This window comes from Palaemon carinicauda, chromosome 3, assembly GCF_036898095.1.
Source record: "Palaemon carinicauda isolate YSFRI2023 chromosome 3, ASM3689809v2, whole genome shotgun sequence".
NCBI lineage: Eukaryota > Metazoa > Arthropoda > Malacostraca > Decapoda > Palaemonidae > Palaemon > Palaemon carinicauda.
The window spans coordinates 192,324,925-192,340,843 of NC_090727.1; the positions used below are offsets into that span (position 1 = coordinate 192,324,925).

The 15,919-nt window shown below is 47.2% G+C and overlaps 1 protein-coding gene across 2 annotated transcripts in view; it reads right to left on the reverse strand.

Annotated features, from left to right (window-relative positions):
* The window catches only part of LOC137638825 (dnaJ homolog subfamily C member 10-like), a 144,554-nt gene that overhangs the window by 71,577 nt on the left and 57,058 nt on the right, over positions 1–15,919 (reverse strand). The window lies entirely within an intron of this gene.

Below are 15,919 nucleotides of genomic sequence, written 5' to 3' on the forward strand. Positions count from 1 at the left end.
ATTTAGTACCCTCACTTTTTTCTATATACTTTCTGAAGATGAAGAAATGCTTCTCCCAATGTATTCAATATCAGAAAATTGAGTATGACTATTCAAATGCGAAATGGAATGATGCTGGATAATGAAGGGGACTATTAAAGCCAGTAAAGGCTGTAACTCGCAACCTCTGCTTAGATATTTGAATTATTAGATTTTTGGCTATGGGAGCGTCTATATTTCATGTTTGAAATCATTTCTTTTAATAAAAATAATTTGTTTTATGGCTAACACCAACTTTTTTTTATATTCATGCTAGTTCACGCAGTCCTTTACACATGCCTTTTCTGACCAAGGTAACCCCCTTCACTTATTTTTTCTTCAAATATTTGAGGGAAAAATATTTATGTTAGAATCCCATATACTATAGCCCTGCAATTTTCTGATTCCTTAATAAGAGAATAGGAGTTTTCTTGTTTTCTCTATGTTATCATAAATAAACATTTGCTGAATGTTTTGCTAAGTTATATTCATCATTATTTCTTTGCCTACATGTTTATACATCTATAATTTTTGTTATGATTATGCTGAAAGATCAATTTTTGTAATGGTTATGGTGAAAGATGAATAGTGTCAGACAATAAATATGGCTAAGGCATAAAATTTGCCACAAAATATGCACCCAAGATATATTATGCTAGCAATGTCTTGCTCGTGTGTGGGCAATTGGTACATGTAGCATAAATATTTCTGGATTTGAGGGAAGGAGCTCACCACTGCTAGTAACGAACCCTGATATATGACAAATTTTAAAAAGAATACATGTAGGTTTCCTAGTAATACAAACCTGAGTTCTTTACTTATAAGAGATGGAGTACAGCAAAGTCTGAAATATCAGAAATTTTAAGTAATTTGTATTTTTCCTAACAGTACTTACCTCAAACTACAGTACTTTCTTAGGAGTATCTGGGATCTCCTCCCAACCAATGAGAATTTTGTGTAGTTTACCCTACTCCCGTTTTCTATGCGGGGTAACCTCTGGCGGAGTGATACGCGCCCAGAGACGATCTGGGGTCAGAAAGCATGCTTGCTCAGGTCTCGATCTCCAGTAAGTTTCTGGTCGCGTCGCGGATAACATCCCGACGCTCTCTCTTACCCCGTGCGACCCTTTGTGTCCCCGACCCCCTTTGTGTCTCACGCGGTTCCCACGTGGTCCCTTTGTGCTCTTCCTTATCCTTTCCCCTCTGTGTTCCTGTGTCTCGCGGTGTCTTACTAGTGCGCTATGGAGCATCCCCGTCGTTGCCCTGGGCCTATGGCCGGTAAATCGTGTGGCGCCTTCCTCTCTAAGCCTGAAGTTGACCCGCACTCCTTGTGTTCTTCGTGTAGGGGCAGTGTGTGTTCCCCTACAGCCACGTGTCCGGAGTGTGAGTCCTGGAACGAGGTGCAGTGGGTGCGCTACGGCACCAAGAAGAAGAAGACCTCTAGACGTTCACCTAGGAAACCGAGCGTCTCTTCGCCTCTCGCTTCGCCCGGCGTTTCTTCGGACAGAGTCTTTCTGCCGCCTTCCACTACCCAGTGTAGGGGTCGAGGTAAGTCTGTTGTGGGGAAGAGGCCTGTGGCCCTTCCCCAGGAGTCTGATTTACCTGACAGTGGGATTGTGTCTTCGATCCAGGCAAGTGGGGTCCTGAGGGAGGGACGGAAGTGTGTTCGGGAGACGGAGCCCTGGTGAAAGCAGGGCCTGTCTCATCGGACGATCCTATGTGGGGTAAAACTGCTGCAGCCTCTTCTCCCGCCTCTTGGGCAGGTTTTCAGGTGCGTCAGCAGCCGAAGGTGCCGCTGAGAAGGAAGACTCGCCACCGTCAGACCCCCTCGCGTGGGCGCCTCCGAAGACGCCCTTCAGATCTCCCCTGAGGATGGAAGAGGAGTTTGAGACCTGGTTACCCAGCGAGGAGCTCCCCCGCTCCTCCTTGGATGCGTCCGTGAACAGGAGCATCTCCGGAGGGTCGGCTGCGAAGGGCATCCCCTTCAGGGTGTTCGATCTGTCATGCCACCACTCTAGGACTTCCTTCGTCTCTGGGGACATCGGGACCACCTTGTGCGGGGAGTCTCTCTGGTTCCAGGTCTCCTTCCGGTTCCATTGTACTCCCCTGAGTTTGAGTCTCCCCTGTGGGACTAGCTTCTCTAACGACACGAGGTGGCCTATCAGACTCTGGCAGTCCTTGACTCTCCTGGGCTGGTGCGACAGAAAGGGCCGTAGGATCTGGTTCAAGTTGTCCAGTCTCTCCGCGGAAGGGAAGGCTCTCGCCAACCGGGAGTCCAGGACCATCCCGAGGTAGGTCATCCTGGTGGAGGGTATCAGTTGGGACTTCTCCAGGTTGATGATGATACCCAGGACGTTGCAGAACTGCAGGAGCTTCGCGCCTTGCTCCCTCAGTACTTCCCCTGAGGCTGAAAGCAACAACCAGTCGTCCAGGTACCGAATCAGGCGGATACCCTGTTCGTGTGCCCAGGCTGAGACTGTTGCGAAGACCCTCGTGAAGACCCGAGGGGCTGTGGACAGACCGAAGCAGAGGGTCTTGAACTGCAACGTTTGGGTACCCCATTTTACCCTTGGGAACTTCCTGCTGGAGAGGTGAACAGGGATCTGGAAGTATGCGTCCTTGAGGTCTATGGACATCATGAAGTCTCCCTCCCTCAAGGCCGCTAGGACCGACTTCGGAGTGTCCATCTTGAAGTCGGTCTTGCACACGAACCTGTTGAGGGCTGAGAGGTCTATGACTGGTCTCCAGCCCCCTGTCGCTTTCTCCACCAGGAAGAGTCAGCTGTAGAACCCTGGACCCGGGTTCTTGACTGGTTCTATTGCCCCTTTCGCCCGCATCGCAGAGACCTCTTCTTGTAGGGCCATCCTCCTCAAGGGGTCTTTTGGTGCCAATTGGATTGCAGCCATGACTTTACGTGGGAGGTTCGTGATGGCGGGCAAGTTTGAGTAAAGAACTCAGGTTTGTATAATTAAGAAAAATGATATTTTCAATTTAAAATAAATTTTTGAATATACTTACCCGGTGAATATATATATAGCTTACGTCTCCGACGGTCGACAGATTCCAAAAACTCGTGAGCGATCGCCATGAAGGTTGCTGGGTGTGCCCACCAGCGCCGACTATCGGCCAGATACCGCATATACTTCTCAACCAATTCAGTTCTTCTCAGTCCGTAGGGTCTCTATCGGGGAGGAAGGGAGGGCCTTTAATTATATATATTCACCGGGTAAGTATATTCAAAAATTTATTTTAAATTGAAAATATTTTTAAATATCAAACTTAGCCGGTGAATATATATATAGCTGATTCACACCCATGGTGGTGGGTAGAGACCAGTATTAAAACAATAAAGGCGTATTTTCTCAAGAGTTTTTGACAAATATTCAGAAAACAAACTTAAGTATAGGTACCTGATAAGGAAGCTGACTCTGATGATTACTCTGCCTCATTAGTCCGCTATCCTCACGAAGCCCAGCGATACTCTCAGGATGCTGAAAGACTCCCAGGAGCTGTTATAATCAGGGTGAACACCCCTACAACAGGACCTCATCAATACCCTTAATCTGGGCGCTCTCAAGAAACAATATTTTGACCACCCGCCAAATCAAAAGATTGCGAAAGACTTCTTAGTCTCCCGTACAACCCAAAACAAGATTAAAAATTTCAAGAGAAGATTAAAAAGAATATTGGGATTAAGGGAATGTAGTGGTAGAACCCACTACTGCACTCGCTGCTACGAATGGTCCCAGTGTGTAGCAGTCCTCATAAAGAGTCTGGACATCTTTCAAGTAATATGAAGCGAACACCGACTTGCTTCTCCAAAAGGTCGCGTCCATAATACTTCGAAGGGATCTATTTTGTTTAAACACTACTGAAGTTGCGACCGCTCTAACTTCATGAGCCTTAACTTTAAGCAAATTACGATCCTTCTCACTTAAAAGAGAGTGTGCCTCTCTAATCAATAGTCTAATAAAATAAGACAACGCATTCTTCAATATGGGCAAAGAGGGCTTTTTAACGGAGCACCACAAAGCCTCTGAAAAACCTCGCAGCGGTTTAGTTCGAGATAAATAAAATTTAAGAGCTCTAACGGGGCACAGCACTCTTTCAACTTCATTCCCAACAATCTCAGATAGACTGGGAAGTTCAAATGATTTAGGCCATGGACGAGACGGAAGTTCATTTTTGGCCAAAAAACCAAGCTGAAGAGAACATACTGTTTTATTAGCGGAGAAGCCGATATTCTTGCTAAAAGCATGTATCTCACTAACCCTTTTCGCAGAAGCCAAGCTCACCAAGAAAAGTGTCTTGAGGGTAAGATCCTTCAGGGAGGCTGAATTTAATGGTTCAAACCTGTCTGACATAAGGAACTGCAGGACCACGTCCAAGTTCCAAGCAGGAGTAGAAATATGACGCTCCTTGGAAGTCTCGAAAGACTTAAGAAGGTCTTGAAGAGCTTTGTTATTAGATAGATCCAAATTTCTATGCCTGAAAACAGAAGCTAACATGCTTCTGTAGCCTTTAATGGTAGACGCAGAAAGGGAGCGACCATTTCTCAGATAAAGCAGAAAATCTGCAATCTGCGCTACAGAGGTACTGGAAGAGGAAATAAAGGAGGACTTGCACCAGTCTCTAAATACCTCCCATTTAGATTGATAAATCCTGATGGTAGAGGATCTTCTAGCCCTCGCGATCGCTCTAGCTGCCTCCTTCGAAAACCCTCGAGCTCTAGAGAGTCTTTCGATAGTCTGAAGGCAGTTAGACGAAGCGCGGGGAGGCTTTGATGAAATCTCTTTACGTGAGGCTGACGCAGGAGATCCATCCGCAACGGTAGACTTCTTGGAATGTCTACTAGCCATAGAAGTACCTCTGTGAACCACTCTCTCGCGGGCCAGAGCGGAGCAACCAACGTCAACCTGGTCCCTTCGTGAGAGGCGAACTTCTGAAGCACCTTGTTTAGGATCTTGAACGGTGGAAAGGCATAGATGTCTAGGTGAGACCAGTCCAGAAGGAACGCGTCTATGTGGGCCGCCTCTGGATCTGGAACAGGAGAGCAATAAGTCGGGAGCCTCTTTGTCAAAGAGGTCGCAAAGAGATCGATGGTGGGTCGACCCCAAGTCATCCATAGTCTTTCGCACAAATCCTTGTGCAGCGTCCACTCCGTAGGAATCACCTGTCCTCTTCGGCTGAGACAGTCCGCTAAGACATTCAACTCCCCTTGGACGAATCTCGTCAAAAGAGAGATGTTTCGATCTTTTGACCAAGTGAGAAGGTCCCTTGCGATGACGAAAAGGGAGTGGGAGTGAATGCCTCCTTGCTTCGAGATGTATGCCAAGGCCGTGGTATTGTCTGCATTCGCCTCCACTACCTTGTTTCGAACCAGACTCTCGAAACTCCGTAATGCTAGATGGACTGCTAAAAGCTCTTTGCAGTTTATGTGAAGACTCCTCTGGTCTGTGGACCAAAGACCCGAGCACTCCAGATTGTCCAGTGTCGCTCCCCAACCCAAATCCGATGCGTCTGAAAACAACACATGGTTTGGGTTCTTGATTGCAAGAGAAAGACCTTCCCGAAGTCTTATGTTGCTGTCCCACCAAGCTAGACAAGTCTTGACTGAATCAGAGATTGGAATCGAGATCGTCTCTAAACTCTTCTCCTTGTTCCAATGGTGGTTTAGGTGAAACTGGAGAGGGCGCAGGTTGAGTCTCCCTAGAGAGATAAACTGCTCCAGCGACGAAAGAGTCCCTAGGTGACTCATCCAAACTCTCACAGAGCAACTACTTTTCTCTTGCAAGAGATGGACTTTGAGCAAAGCCTGCTCCATCCTGGTGGAAGACGGAAAAGCCCGAAAAATCGACTCTGTATCTCCATCCCCAAATAAAGAATGGTCTGGGATGGAGTCAGTTGAGACTTTTCCATGTTCACAAGGAGACCTAACTCTTTGGCCAGGTCCAAAGTCCATTTGAGGTCCTCCAGACAGCGATGAAGGGACGACGCCCTGAGTAACCAGTCGTCCAAATAAAGGGAGGCTCTGATCCCCGACAAATGTAGGAACTTCGCTACATTCCGCATGAGCCTTGTAAAAACAAGAGGAGCAGGGCTGAGGCCGAAGCACAGTGCTCGGAATTGATACACCACCTTCCTGTACACAAACCTCAGATAATGTTGAGAGTTTGGATGTATCGGAATGTGGAAGTACGCATCCTGCAGGTCGAGAGAGACCATCCAGTCGCCCTCTCTGACCGCTGCTAAAACAGATTTGGTGGTCTCCATCGTGAATTTTGTTTTTACAACAAACACGTTGACAGCACTTACATCCAGCACTGGCCTCCAGCCTCCTGTGTTTTTCGGAACCAGGAAGAGACGGTTGTAAAAACCTGGGGATTGAAGGTCCGAGACTTTCACCACCGCCCCCTTCTCCAACAACAGAGAAACTTGAAGATGCAACGCCTGTCTCTTTGTCTCCTCTCGATACCTGGAAGAGAGGTCTATCGGAACTTTCACTAGAGGAGGTCTTCGTACAAAAGGAATTTTGTAACCCTCCTTCAGCAACAAAACAGACTCCCGGTCTGCACCCCTCTTCTCCCAGGCCTGCCAGAAGTTGGTCAATCTGGCCCCTACCGCTGTCTGAGGACGTGGGCAGTCAGACTCTGCCACGTGAGGATTTGGATCCTCTCTTCTTACCTCGTTTGCTATCGGAACGAGAGCTTCCCCTACTGGGGGCTCTGCCACGAAAAGGCGGGATAAATCTCGCCGCTGGCGTGTCAAACTTGGGTCTGCTGACATGAGAAGAAGAAGGCAAAACCTTACGAGCAGTCTTGGCCACTAAATCGTGCGTGTCCTTCTGAACAAGAGATGCCGCGATATCTCTAATAAGATGTTGAGGGAACAAAGTAGAAGATAAGGGACCAAAAAGAAGTTCTGACTTCTGACCGGGAGTAACCCCTGCAGAAAGAAAAGAACAAAGAGTTTCTCTCTTCTTAAGAACTCCTGCTGTGAACGTAGCCGCCAGTTCATTAGAGCCATCCCTTATTGCCTTGTCCATGCAAGACATTATCTGAATAGAGACATCATTGTCCGATGAAGAGACCTTCTTACTTAAGGTTCCCAGGGGCCAATCCAAAAAATTAAAAACCTCGAAGGCACGGAAAATTCCTTTAAGGAGATGATCCAGATCTGTGGAGGACCAGCAAACCTTCGAGCATCTCATGGCTAGACAACGAGGAGAGTCTACAAGGCTTGAGAAGTCTCCCAGGGCAGAGGCCGGTACTCCCAAGCCAAGAATTTCTCCCGTGTCATACCAGACGCTCGCACGAGAAGCCAATTTGAAAGGGGGAAAGGCAAAAGAAGACTTCCCTAAACCTCTCCTGGTTACTAACCAGTCTCCCAACAAACGCAAGGCTCTCTTAGAAGAGCGAGAGAGAACAAACTTCGTAAACGACGGAGTCGATGAAGTCATGCCTAAAGTAAATTCAGACGGCAGCGAACGTGGAACCACAGTAACAAAATGATCGGGAAAAACATCCCTAAAGATAAGCATAATCTTTTTAAAGTCAAGGGATTGCTGGACAACCCTAGGCTCCTCCCCATCTGAATGGATCCCCAAAGGCACATCAGCAGGAACGGGATCATCAACTTCCTCATCCGAAGGAACATCATCCGACAAAGGTAAAGTCTTGCGACACGGGGAAAACACAGCATGCCGAGGCGGCAAAGCTTGACAGGCTACATCAATATGCAAAGGAGCCGCAGCAAAAGTCGAGGGGACGACGTCACGTCGAGACTGCAAAGACTGAAGGTCTTGAGGTTGAGAGTCAACACGAGACTGCGGCGACTGACGGTCGACATCACGTCGGGACAACGGAGTCGGCCGATGAACATCACGTCGGGACTGCGGCGACTGCAGCTCAAAGTCACGCTGTGACTGCGGAAACTGAAGTTCAACGTCACGTGACTGACACAACTGACGAGGAACACGATCAGAATCACGTTTAACAGCACCGCTGACATTAGCGATAACGTCAGAACGACGAGACAAATCTCGCTTAGGAGGTTGAAGACCTGAATCACGCTTGCCGGACTGACGAACCGCAAGCAAAGGTTCCTTACGAACCTGGACATGATCGTAAACTTCCATTAAGGATGAAAGTTTTAACTGCATGTCTTGTAAGACACTCAACTTAGGGTCAACAGGACTCGAAACGGACCGTGACGTCGGCAACGTCTGCGCATGCAAGTCATCGCACCGAACGGGACCCTCGAACTCAATGTCACGTTTGAGCTTAACAGGAGAACAATCATCCGATGACTGAATATGGTCGGAGCTGTCCCAATGACTACAGCCAGGACGCTGGACCTGTCCTGAAGGGACCGACTTGCGTTTCAAAGGTCTTGAAACCTTACGCCAAGGTTTTTTAACAGACGAATCATCGGAAGACGAGGAGAACTTCGTTTCTCCCGTCTTATGATAAGGACGTGCTTGAAGAGCAACGTCTGATACCTTTGAGGGAATGTTTGTACGTTGGTTTACACCTCTCACTCCCTTAAGTCCTACGACATTCCTTCTCCCTGGGGCAGGGGAGCTTGAAAGAGGTCTCGGACTAGGCAAGTGACAAGCACGAACAGACGAACCCTCCGGCAAAACACTAAACACATTTGATGCACTTTCCACTTTACCACTTTGACCCTTTAAAATTTTAACGTCGGACATAAGCTGATTTCTGTCCGAGGCCAACGATTCGACCTTCTCACCCAACGCTTGAATGGCCAATAACATATCACGCATCAAGTTCAGCAACAATAATAAAAAAAAGGGTTTCAAGAGCTTTATCGAAGATAACCAACACAGCGAAAGCAATAAAACCATGAACAAGTACTTCACCAATCGGTAGAAACTTGAGGTTAAGTGCGAGCGGAACCAATGCTGTCACTACCACCGACAGAGAAGAACTGAATTGGTTGAGAAGTATATGCGGTATCTGGCCGATAGTCGGCGCTGGTGGGCACACCCAGCAATGTTCATGGCGATCGCTCGCGAGTTTTTGGAATCTGTCGACCGTCGGAGATGTAAGCTATATATATATTCACCGCCTAAGTTTAATATTTAAAAATATAAATTGTTTTAAAAATTTGTCATTTCTTCTTACACAAATACAAACCACTTGTTCTTTACTTATAGGAGACTCATCCTTAGGAGGTAGGAAGTCCCCATTCCCATTAGCTAGAAACTTAACCAGGGGACCTGAGACTAAGCGCTGTTGCTCAAGTCCCAAATCCTACTCTCCTTAGCTATTGGTGTAGCACCCAATCACAGCATGACCTGTGCAATCATAGGTAAACAAGCTGGACTTCTCTAAACTTCTCTGAGCTGTAACTAGAGCAAGACAAAGATGTTGTCGTTGGCTGTTTCAGAAATAACAGGTTTGTTTGGCAAAAAAACACACTTCCCCATTAGGAAGTGTGGGTAAAAGACCTCAAGCGCTTGAGCGCTCTGAATCTGAAAGCAAATGAGCTTACCTATCTCTAGATAAAGTCCACCTAGTGAGGCTTTGAGGCTGAACCCAAACAGAGAAAGGTTGAGAGAAAAAGAAGGCCATTTACTTGACGTTCAACCCAGGCTTATTCGTAACCTTAGCCTTTAATCTACAGATACTGGTCCTCTTAAGGAACCGAGGACCGGGAGGCAAAGCCCTCTTAGAGCGATAAGGGGAATCGCAATGTCTACTTGTAGGAGATGATTGCCTATAACACATTCATGAAGAGCGGCAAAATTGCAAAGGAGAAAATCTCTTGAATTGTCCTAATGCAAATGAAGGGCGGCTATACCTTGATGAGGAGGAAGATCTCCTTGCATTTGGGAGAGAAGGTCAGACAGAACACAAATGCAGCAATCATCCTGAATGCAATGGAGATGATCACCTGAAGTGTGAAGGCGAACAATGACTATGTTGAAGTGTCTGAAGGAGGACTAATGGGAAGAACTACATCCCCTATGACAGGGCAATCTAGAGTGCCTGCTGGACCTGCGAGGAGAAGTTGACAAAGAGGAGCAAGAATGTCTGGTATCTTTGGCGGGGCGGGGCAGAGCATGCTCTTGAGGCGAGGGCGATTGAATTCTCTTAAGAGAGCTGATAGGACTCTTAAGAGAGACAGCGACCACTGCTCGCAGCGCAAGCTGAAGACAATTTACAAGACATTAGGGTTTGGTGGCAGAAGGTCTGGCAGGAAATGGAGGAGAATACACCTCGACAGAGGCAGATCTTAGAGGAAGAAGGGCTCTAGAGAGCCTACAGGTTTCAAAACGATAGACCTACCAGAAGGAGCAGCAGCACCAGAAGCAATCAGATGAATCGAGTCATCCAGCGGGTGAAGCTCTGAAGCCTCAGCTGCAACGTGCGAAGAGAAGTCCAAGGGTGCGGAGTGAAGTCGAAAAAGAAATAGCCTACGAATGATGTTTCTCCACCACAAAAATCACAAATTTGAAAGTAATATCACAAATTTCAAGTAATTTGTATTTTTCCTAACAGTACTTATCTCAAACTACTTTCTTAGGAGTATCTGGGATTCTCCTCCCAACCGACCAGAATTTTGTGTAGTTTCCCCTATCTCCATTTTCTATAGTGGGTGCCTCTGTGGCGGATGGATACTCGCCCTGAGGCGACCCGGGTCAGCATGCAAGAGCATGGAGCTAGGTCTCGGTCTTCAGTAAGCTTCTGGTCGCGGCGTAGTTCACATCTCGCCGCTCTCTCACATCGCGTCCGACACTTTGTGTCCCCGCATGGTTACCGCGTGTTTACCCATTCCCTTTTACCCTTTCATCCACCTCCTATCCCAGTGTTCTTGTGTTGCTTGGTGCTTAAGTGCTTCCTTATGGAATCCCAACGTCGTTGCCCCGGGCCTAAGGCCGGTAAATCGTGTGGTGCGTTCCTGTCGAAGCCGGAGGTAGACCCGGATTCCTTGTGCGCCTCGTGCAGGGGTAGCGTGTGTTCCCCGTCCGCCACGTGTCCGGAGTGCGCGTCCTGGCCGGAGATCCAGTGGGCCTTGTACGCTACTAAGAAGAAAAAGGCTCCGAAGAGGTCTCCTAAGAATGTGGGCACCACGTCGCCCTTGGCTTCACCTGCCGCTCCATTGGAGAGAGGTTCCCGGTCACCTTCCCCTACCCAGAGTAGGGGACGAGGTAAGTCCGTTGCGGGGAAGCGGCCCATTGCCGCTCCCCATGAGTCCGATGTAACTGATGTGGGGGCTGTTGTTGATTCGCAGGCGTGTGGGGGGCCTGCTGAGGGGGCGGGAGTGTGCTCGGGAGACGAGGTTCTGGTGCCTGCAGGACCCGTCTCGACCGAAGACCCTGTGTGGGGGAAGACAGGATCGGATCCTTCGTGGCAGTGTATTTCAGGTACTTCAGCGCCCGGGGGAGAAGTAGACAAGGAGAGGCAGCCTACAGGTTCGTCAGACCCCAACTCCATAGTTTGGACGGTGCCTAGGACGCCCTTCAGGTCACCGATGCGCCAAGAGGAAGAGTTCAACGGCTGGTTCCCGACTAGGAAGGCGCTACGGACTCCCCGGCGCCGTTGTCAACGCTCCCGCCTGACTTTATGCAGCCGTTCACGCCGGCGGAGAAGCACGAAGACCCTACATCATCGTCGGAGGACTCAGCGAGCACTTCTTCCGTCTCTTCCTCTTCCTCATCATCATCGTCAGACTCGTCCTCTTCGGAAGACTCCGACCCCCGTGAGGCGAGAAGAAAATGGAAGAGGTCCCATAGGAGGAAATCTCGTGCAACATCTCTGGAGGGGAGGTCGCAAATGGCATCCCTTTGGGGGTGTTCGCCCTGTCGGATCACCACTTCAGGGTCTCCTTCGTTTCTGGGGAAACGGTGACTACTGTATCTTGTGCGGGGACTCTCCCGGGGACCAGAGTTCTTTCAGGTTCCATTGAACCGTTCTTAGCTTGAGTCTCCCCCAAGGGACTAGCTTTTTTAAAGATACCAGGTGGCCCACTAACCTCTACCAGTCCTTGGCTCTCCTTGGAACTCCATGTTGGAACAATTGTATTTTTCGTAATACAAACCTGTAGCTATTTGTAGAGATTATACTTTCGACTAAGATGGAAGACTACCCACAAGACTTTTAGCAAAGTGTAACTACCCTCCCGCTAGTTAGCAGGGGGAGGGGGGTTAAGAGGGGTAGCCAGCTATCCTGCTCACGCACAAACCTGTGTTGTCTTGTCACTTTTTATAGCAAGCAAGACTTATTGGGGAACAGGTGATGGCAGGCCAATCTGCATAAATCGTTACAGGTTTGTATCATTAGGAGAAATACACATTACTTTCAAATTTGTCATATGCAACCCTGGCAATATAATATTGTAATGGTTTGGGTGAAAAACGTTAGTAATTTCTTGTTTTTGTTTAAAGAGCCTTGAGCACTCTTAAAAATTTTCCAAATAATAAATATGTTTTTCTTAGCAGGTAGCTGGCAGCAATCCCTACACCCAGTATGGTTTTGGATTTAGAAAGACGGAATCCTGTCAGCATCAGAGCAACCTTTGATTGTGCACTCTGTTTTAATTTGACATGTGATTATTCCCACTATTTATTGGTGTGTACTGAGGAAATTGGGTAGTTGTATGGGTATGGGAGTGCCCTATGTGTAGGCAGTATTTTCTTTTTTTTTTAATCATTATTTAGTCTGGTTAGTGAGGGTCAGGTTTAATCCAATACTGTAGGATTTTAATTTAGAGTTACCGTACCTTTATTGTTCTTATTTGCAATAAATAGTTTTTTCATATTTTTCTAATACATTTCCTCCCATACTGTATCTTGTCCATCAGCCTTTAATTCTTTTCAATTCATTTTCTCCTAATGCTCAAGTAAAAGAGAGAAATGTTACTTAAGGGAGATAGAGCTATTTCATTGTTCTGAATAACTCTGTGCAGAGTACTGGTGGAAGAGGGCCAGTATACTCAACATAGGATATTAGAAAGTTCTGAAGTTCTAGCAGGGTCCACTTGCCCAGTTTAAATTCAAGGGGTGGTGCCAAGTGCCCCGTTCACTCGACTGTACTTTTTGCCGTAATTTTTGTGTAGTGAGAAGTTAGTGTGTGGTCGGCCTTCTGACACTAGGCCGTCTGCATGCTACATCAGGCCACAGTCTGCAAACCACTACAGTGAACGGTGACCATGAGCTGACGAGTGGCGATCACCACCCGGCAGGTGACGATCACGAGCAGGCGAATGGAGATGAGTTGCGAACGGCGATCACGAGCTGGCGAGGAAGGGCTGGAATGGACGAATCCAATTCCTGCTGGAGGAGTCCCTCGAAGGGTAGACCGAACAGGTGAAGGAAGTCTCTCCCGCGGAAGGGAAAGGCGACCGACAACTGCTGCCGCTGTTGGCAATTCTCCCCGCAAGCAGGTAGATTGCCGAACAGTGGCTATAGAGGGACTCTCCCTTGGAAGGAGAAGTTCCAACACCTGGAGGCGAACCTCCGGGCAGCGCTCTCTGCTTTCTCTCAACGAGTTCTAATTCAAATTGAAGGCCGACATAGAGTTTTGCCTGAGAAACAAAGGCGAAGCCTGCTTCTGGATCCCCGCCCCCTCCCCGAAGTGATTACCCAAAGAACTCTGAGGAGTTCTAATCAGCGACTGCTCCGGAGAGGAAAGATCCCGCGAAGATGAAAGGCCGTCGTCAGAGCGATGGTTAGAAACTGGCGCAGACTGGCACAGACTGGGCAGGAACAGCAACTCCTCAAGAAACAGGAACACCTGACTTCACACTTCCTATGTCAGCTAACATAGCCGAACAAAGAAGTACAGCATCGCTAGTGCTGAGGAATAAAAAACCCAAAAGAATAAAAAACACACTCGGGAGGACAACCTAGCCGCAGATGGGATAGGTGTCCCGGAGAAGTCTAGGAACATGCTAAAGACTAAGCACTTCCTCCGCCAGCTACCATCACCAATTGAAGGAGAGCGGCTTCATTACAGTAGTGCCGTAGAAAAGTTAGATTAAAACAATTTATTCAGAAATTAATTAGGTGAAGATAAGTTCCCAACAGGCAGAGGGACCTGCTTCATTGTATGCACTCCCTCTGCCAGTCAACATAGAATGAGGAAGTCCGGTGTCATCAGCGAAGAGGAGCATAACCGTAGTCAAGCTCTGAGTAGGACGCAAACAGTCTTCCCTCCAATAAACTTGCGGTGGCCCAGCGACATCAATCTTTGAACGGAGAAAAATCCACAAGCGGACAACTCTCCTGCACTCGGAGAAGCAGGGGAAGCCACCAGCCTACGGGTTGTCCAGCATCAAAGGGGAAGAGAAGGAGGTTTCTCCGCCCTCAAGAAACGCAGCACTACGCTGACACCAACACAACAATACTCATACTATAAAGATAAAAGAATGTGTATATATACTTTATATAAAAACATTACATGAATGTTTATATACTATATACAGTATATAAGAACACAAATAAATCAAAGAAAAGTCAAAGGCCAGTAAAAATAAAAAGTTGGCCAGAGAAAGAGAGGAATGTCTAGTATCACCGAGCAAAAAGTGACGAGACAACAAAGGTGTGTGCGTATGAGTGGGGAAGTGGCTACCCCTCCTACACTACCCCTCACTAACTAGCGGTGGGGTAGTTGCAGCTCACTCTAAGTCTTATGAATTGTCTTCCAGCTTCACTGAAAGTATAATACTTATAAACAGCCAAGGTTTACATTTAGTGTTGGAACAATGCTGACATTTGTCATCCAAAGAAGAACCAGGAATCCCCAAGGAGGAGCGCAACAAATGAAAGGCTTCCGACCTCTAAAAATTGAAAGATGAAGGCAAGTCTGCCAAGGAGGGAGGAGCTGCTAAACCACTTGGGGGAACGGCACACTCTCTGACCGTGCGACTTACCAGATGTTAACTGGCCACCACTCTTACCTGATCGCCAATCGGAGGATGCCAAGGAAGAGTCGGAAGGGACTGTTCCTGGGGAAGATAAAGAAGGCCAAGATTTCTTAGACTTCAAGGAAAACTCAAAAGGCAAAGAGTCCCCTTTGGCCTTTGTTTTCTTCCTCCTACCAAACAAAACCCACTAGAAGGGCGGTCACTCCCTACAGTCATCACATGGCAAGACGCCTCCTCTGACCATACATGAACTTGGCAAGCACTTCATAACCTATGAGAATCTACCTCAATATTGCTCCTGTAAGTACCGCAGATCTTGGATGGCACTCCCAGACATGTCCACATGATGAAAAATCACATACGCAGACACGCAAGCTGGAGGAAAAAGACAATTATTAGATAATTATAAGCAGATAAAAATAAGGCCAAGTTTCCAGCAGAAAGAAACAAGTTCACACTGACAGCTGAAATCCAATTGAGGTTGTAGTGAGCTGTGGGTGCAGTTGCCTCCCTAACAGCTGGTTATTTACACCTCGTTAAAAGTTTTACCTACTGTATTCCTGGCGTCGCTGTACTCTGTCTCTATCATAAATAAAGAGCAAATGTATTCGTGTAGGAACAGAAGATGATCACATTCTTAAGATCACCAGACTTCAGCAAAATTACTGCTATAAGCACATACTTAGGCATACCAAAGTATATTCAACCAATATCCATAAAAAAATAAATAAATAAATGAATAAATAAAGCCATTATTTCCTTGTCATCTCGTTCATATATATACAATTTTCATGTTAGGGTGATGTTGAAAGATCCATCAAGTGTCAGAGCTAATAACTAAATATGCCTAATGTAAAATTTGCCAAGAAAGTATGCAGACAAGAAAATATTATGCTTGCAATGACTTATTGACGAGTGAGCATCTAGTACATGTAGTGTATATATTTCTGGATTTGAGAGAAGGACTCACTACCACCTTGTAAAGTATTCTCAAATATTATGATTCCATC